The sequence below is a fragment of the Tigriopus californicus genome, chromosome 8 (genome assembly GCF_007210705.1).
Source record: "Tigriopus californicus strain San Diego chromosome 8, Tcal_SD_v2.1, whole genome shotgun sequence".
Taxonomy (NCBI): Eukaryota; Metazoa; Arthropoda; class Copepoda; order Harpacticoida; family Harpacticidae; genus Tigriopus; species Tigriopus californicus.
In genome coordinates this window covers 5,588,028-5,595,002 of record NC_081447.1, presented here as the reverse complement: position 1 = coordinate 5,595,002, position 6,975 = coordinate 5,588,028, and positions in this window count along the sequence as shown.

Sequence of the window (6,975 nt, the reverse complement as noted above, 5' to 3'; positions counted from 1 at the left end):
GAGAATTGGCTTCGAGAAACGTTTTGATCTGGGTATGGCTGGCTGGGATCGAAAATCTTGGGTAAAGGCATGTTCAGGTTCCCAACCAAATAAGTGGTGAAATTGGACAGATATTGAATGACCCGAACNCCACCTCGACAGATCGATTGGCCAATGCCTTAATCACAATATCATCCAACTTAAGACCGATGGTAAGATTAGTTTGAAATTGAAACGTATCCGACGCTATAATGGTACTGAAGTTACCAAATGTCAAGGTTGCGTTGTATTCAAAATTGGGTCTTAATCCTTTCACGAGCCATGCTGAATTGTGTTTTTCAAGGGAATCGTAAACTTCGTGCCAACAAGGACAGTTCTCATTGAATGAGATCCCATCACAACGCCCGATCATCTTGAGATCCACTCGATTGAATTCTGAACGAGCTATGGAATTCGAAATCCGTCGAAGTGAGACACTAGTAGAAGTCACTGCCGTAACATCTATTTCGAGTGCCTTGGTGTCTTTTTCCGCTAACACATGAGTGAAAATACCGGAAAATAAATACATAAATGTAAGACTTTCTTCTCTCATATTGCACCACTTAAGGCTTGAGACAATCATGGAAAGAACTAAAGACCTCCCTTATCATGGTTGATGCTACATCCGCTTTTGGTTATCGAGGAGACTTCTTCATTTTGCACAAAATATAAGGCTTGAATATTAGCTGAACTTCTTGGAATTTGACGTTGGCATTGCCTACCGTTTAGATATTAGTAATAAGTTGACAAGAGCCGCTAAAGTCAAAGGCTGATAATATAAATAACTTATTATCCCGTCAAGAAATGAAGCGAGGGTCAATCATATTTTATGTATCCGGTTGGCCAACATTCTTATCATTGGAAGATTTGTTACTTCATTAAACGTTAAGCTTGACATAATAGTAGTTTGTTCAATCCTCGTGCTGCGCTCCAGTGCCAATTAAGGTGCTTCAGGTATGTTAAAGAAAAGGAAAAAAGAAAGCAATATGCCACCAAATTTACTAAATCTAAACTATTTAAATTTGAAGATTGACGAACTCAAAGTGATGAAGAGGTCTTCAATTAGACAATATGTGTTGTAAATTTGAACCTAAGTCGTTTGGAGTTTTAAAATCGTTGGTTTACAACAAACAGAATGGAGACTATCTTCGCTTGAAATTGTCTCTCTCTGTTTTTGCTATATTGACTAAATGCCAGATTTAAAGTGACATAGGTCTGTAACTGCAAATTTATTTTGGTTGGTCTTCAAAACGATGGTCGCTTCGATCAAATCTTCTACACGTTAACTGATCATCCTGAGGTTTATGGGAGTCGTGTACCAGAGACCGACCCCCTTGGGAATATTCCAGACGAGAGCAACATCTAAATCAGTCAGGCTCGCTGGTTCATACATTCAGGGACGTCGAATTCGTCTTCCTGATTGAGTAACTAGATTATGAAACCTTTTTTAGCAACGAGCTCTTTAATTTGTGCACAGTAGATATTGTCAGGCACCTGAACTATGTTTGCCCCGGAATTCCTTATTGCTGCTGGGAATGGGATCTCCAGCAATACAAGACGAAAACATATTCAATGGATTTTTTGTATTTTTAATCGTTTTTCGTGTTTTGTATGCTCCGATGTTTTTTCCGCCATAAGTTTTCATACATGTATATTCATCACTTAATATAGCGAGATGACGGATTTTAAGAATGAAAGTGTCAGTAACGGTATTCAAAATAATCGAATTTGAACATTAGTACTGGGTTTAAAGGATAAAAGAGGATGACTACTGCTTTTGGTGGAGGAGGAAGATGAATTGCTGGTTATCTTTAATACTCAAACGTCTTCTTGCGAGGTTTTGTTGGTGCTTTCCACTCCAGGCCTAATAGCTACAGAACGAGAATTCTTGCTCCCAGCCAGGTAGTATTGATTTCTAAGCTTCTTTCGCCCAAAATGAACTATGTTGCACTTGCTGTGTTCCAATTTTCTGTCCACGTTGGGGTTTATTGATATCTTCTTGAAGGCCAGGTGTGTTGACAAGGGCGAATAGTCTGGTGTCATCAACGAGAATTGATAGCTTCTTGTTAATGTCTTTGCCAATATTGTTAGTGTAAATCAAGAATAAAGTTGGGCCCATATCCGAAACCTGGGGAACACCGTTATTGGCTGTGCTTCAATTTGATGTTGGGCCATTAAGATCGACCTACTGCCGCCTGTTGGACAACCACGCCTCCACCCATCAAACAAAGAACCTTGGTTACCGAAGTACCCGAGTTTTCTTAAGCGGAGGGAATGACTGACGTTATCAAGGGTTTGGAGAAATCGAAATACACAGGGTCTACAAGTCATCCATCATCAACCACATCAGTGATTTGTTCCAGATATGAGAAGAATGCCATCCAGATCAGGAGCACCTTCTTTTTCATCTTTGAAATGCCACTTTCAACCCATTTTGGAATTACTTGAATTTGCAATAATGCAGCGCAGTCATTGAGGTAATCTCAAGGTTGCTAATTACTGGGATGGTGACGATTGGTGTGAAGACAGACGAGAATAATTGGTTGAGGACCTCACTTCGTATGAATCACGTTCGTATGAATAGAGGCGCTTTTCACTTCATACAAATTTCAACCTCTCCTCGAGCTGAACTGATCTTATTACAGCTTTCAGCCGCCGTGTTCCTCTTCTCTTAACGTTAATGGGTGTAAGCAAGGTGAGGGTTGTCCAAATATGTTGGGGCAAGATTCTGGAAACGTGCTGACACAATCCAAAATCGCCGCAAAAGCAAACAACAAACCGGCGCAACCTCCAAACCCAATTAACACCTACTCCCCATCAGACATACTTCAATCTGGCCAAACTGGGCACAAAAGTGATTCGTGGCTGGACAATCCGCATAGAGACAACCCACGTGCTCCGGGGTAATATATATACATACATATATACATATATATATTTAGATACATGTCATTATCTACTATGTATCGTATCTATTCTAACCGCAAATACATCCTAGGTTTATACCGTTAAATCTAAACACGCGATATCTCACGTGCTATAACAGCATTTTTTCTTTGTAAAAAAAACTTAAATTTGCCCTTCGGATTCTAAACTTTGTCCATATATCAAGACAGCCGTGCAACCAACAAGCAGATTGGTTGTTAAAACATGACCTGACATTACAAACTTTTGCGAATGTCCAAGGCCTTGATTAAGGACACAAATATCTAGCCTCTCGATCTTGATTATGAGGCCACCTTTAAATACAAACTTTTTTCCAATTGTGCCATTCTTAACAGAAAGGATGCGAGATCAATATCCCATTATGTTGCTTTTTGAACGACGTTTAAGGCCACTAAGTTTCACATTAACAGGCCCGACAATTTGGTGTTTTGGGTAAAATATGCTTTTTGCTGTCGTTTGGGAATAAGGTCGAAACGCGGAAGAGTGTAAAAAGCTTTTAGCATCCCAAGACATGTACGTATATAACGAACGCTATTTTTAACAAATTTTGTATGCTGTCCGCATTTCGCCGTTCTTGCTTGCTGTTCTCGCCCCAAAATATCCGGGCAATTTCCCGGCTAGCGTTGTGGAGTGGGAGATTAGATCATATGGGTACATTGCCATTCCGAAATCGACATCTCAGTCGCTCGAAAAGTTGGAGGAGTTTGCGATGTTGCGCAACTTCTCTCAGCATGTAGGGGTAGCCACTAGAGCAAATAACATTCTGGACTTGGTCTTCTTCCAATGACCCTGATCTGATCCAGTATGTCCATGTGACCCCTAGTAATCTGCCCGATCATCATGTTCTTGAGATAGGGTCGACCATTATTCAAAAGCCGGCGTGCTCTATAGTAAAACCGGCCAGAAAGGTCGGTCTGGCTAAGTACAAGTTCAAAGATGAGCATTGGCCGTCGATTCTAGAAAGATTAGGAGAGCTTGATCTCATTTCAATGCTGAAAAAGGAATGGTCCATAGATGTAGCTTTAGACAAAATGATTCTAGTTTTTGAGGACGTCTGTTCCAGTCTAGCAATCTCTGAATGTGTTCCACAGGGCGGGGCACATTCTAAAATTCCGAAGTATAGGAAGAATTTGTTCAAAAAGAGTTGCAAACTAGAAAAAAGCCTTCAAAGCAATTTGAATCCAGTACTCGTGGCTAGCCTTCAAAGAAAGTTGGAGTTGAACCAAGGTAGAATTAAGGCCCCCATGGAGACAGATCAGTTGAAAAAGGCAAGTCGAGTAGTTCAGGAGGGGAGTTCGAATCCAAAGGCATTTTTCTCTTATGCAAACTCTAAGAGAAAGATCAAACACCCTGTAGGGTCTTTTGAGGTCGATGGGGAAGCCATAGACAATGTAGAGTATATGACCAACATACTTGGGGATCAGTTCTCTAGTGTTTACAACTCCAAAGAGCTTAGGAGCGACAGGCAGCCCATTGCTCTATTGATAAGTTTGTTGAGATTGGCAAGGCGAGTCAAGTTGAGCATTTAGATGATCTTGCAGTCACAGATCAAAATGCTTCATAGGCCATCAGGGACTTAAGGTTTTCAAATTTTCCTGACCCTGATGGTGTAACATCTCAGTTTCTTATGATGTGCTGGTTGTTTCTTGCTCCTTCTTTCTCGTAATTGATGCGTTGCATCTTGGATCAGGGCAAGTTTCCATCTTCTCTGTAGTTAGTTCATGTTGTTCAAATTTTTTAAGGGGGGGGGAGGAGCGGAAAGCCGCTCCCCTGTAACTATAGGCCGATTTCTCTCATTTCGAATATTGCAAAGGTGTTTCAGAAGATCATGAAGCTCAAACTTGTCTCGTTTCTTGAAGTCCGCGATGTCCTTCCTCCCAGCCAGCATGGGTTCCGAGCGCATTTTAGCACGGTTACCCAACTGATTGAGTATATAGAACAAGTCACCGAGGGAGTGGAGAGTCATGATTCGGTTGATGAAGTCTATCTTGACTTTGCCAAGGCCTTTGACAAGGTAGACCATGGTCTTTTAGTTAACAGGCTCCATGAGATTGGAATCCAAGGCAAGGTTCTCAATTGGTTGAGAAGGTTCATTTCTGGTAGGAAGCTATTGATTAAGGTTGAGGGACCCCTCAGTAATATACATGATGTCAAGTCGGGTGTTCCACAGGGCTCCATATTAGGTCCTCTCCTTTTTATCATCTTCATTGCTCCACTTCAGAAGCTCAGTAGTAAAGTCAGTATCTCTGCGTATGCTGATGGAACAAAAGTATTGTATGGTAGGAATGTTCATGATTTCGGTAGTCTGGTAGAGGTCTTAAATCAAATCTAATCTTACGTTACGGAGAGTAATTAGGCCCTGAATGGAATAAAATTCCGCTCAATGACCTTAGGGTCGACGTCATTAAACACTTCGTTTTCGCAGATATTGAAGGTAAAAATATCCAGCAGGTTTCGTCCATGAAGGATTTAGGTGTAGTCCTCCAAAATAATGGAAAGTTCGATGAGCATGTCCAGTTGAAGGTGGGTAAAGCTTTTTAAACATGTGGTTGGATATATCGCACGTTTAACCCTTCAACTCCTGTGTACTAAACCGGAAAGGCTGATTTCTAACTCAAAGGACCTTAGTTAGGGCTCCCGTCTTTAGCAAAAGAGGGTACAGAAGTAAAAATCAAAAATGCTGAACCGAGTGTCGAAACGTGACCCTGCCTTTCTAGGGTTCGAAGAAAGGGTTGATTCAAGACTCGTTCTTGATCTTTGATTGCTCGGCAGTGCCTCTTTTTTGCTCAAGTCAAGAACCCTAACTGAGGTCCTTCAAGCTAAATAGCTGATTCGCAAGAGAAGCATACTGACGAAAATGTCGACCTAGGAGCTCCCGGGTTAAGTCCAGAGATAGAATCACCATGCTAACTCTGTACAAGTCGATTGTCCAGCCCCATCTTGAATACGCTTCAACCATTTGGGCTCCAATGAGTTCAGAAGGTTTGCGAAAAGTCGAACAAGTCCAAAGATGTTTCACTAGGAACATCACAGGAATGAGAGAGCTCTTGTATTGGGAGAGACTAGAAAAGTTGGGACTGTACAGTATTCAGAGAAGGTACGAAAGGTATCTGATATTGTACGTTTTCAAAAGCAATCATGAGCTTTGTCCCAACCCAGGATTTAGGGTCAATTCTAGTGACCGTAGAGGCTTAATGTGCGTTTTGAGAGCACCTTCAAGCCCTCGAGAATCCAGGCTAGTTAAAACAATAAAGTCTAACTCTCTTAATTCTGGGGTTCCTTCATTGTTTAATTTGCTGCCCTCAAACATTCGTAGAGAGTATGTAGGTGTTCATCCAGTAACATCCTTTAAGTCAAACTTTAACAATTTTTGATCAAAATACCTGATCAACCCTACATTCAAGGGCTAGCCACATCCGCCAACTCTAATTCGTTGGTGGATCAAATATTATGTGAATGTAAAAGCAAGTAAGATCTTTTTCCGTCTTGAACTGCTGGGGATCCCATTCCCGGTAGCGGTGAGGAAGTCCGCAAGAAAACGACCTGTATTAGTAAATAGTCTGCTTGATGCATTATAAGTACTTAAAACAGTCCTGGGTTGGCCCCATGACGAGGTGGGAGAGGTTGACATATTGACTACAGAGTCCACAGAATCTTGCTCTGTTTGGTAACTTGCATTCTTCTTTTAAGTTGGGCTTTTGGAGATTAAGCAACCATTCTCCAATTTTGTGCACAATTTAATGCTTGCATCCAAAGTCAGAAGCAATCAAATCATAATCCGAAGAGGGCACAAACAGAGTGAAAAATATCCTTTGGCACAGACGCTTGATTGAGTTGAAAAATGTCCAACCGTAGTGTTGGCAAACAGAGCGCAGTTTGTGTGAAATCAAATCGGTTCATAGGGCAAAATTTGCCAATTTCTCCCCTTCCAGCTTTGTCCTTGCTCTAAATAAGAAGGCGCCAAATTTCTGGAGTTACCAAGGCTTTTTTTGGACCAATGATTAATGCACT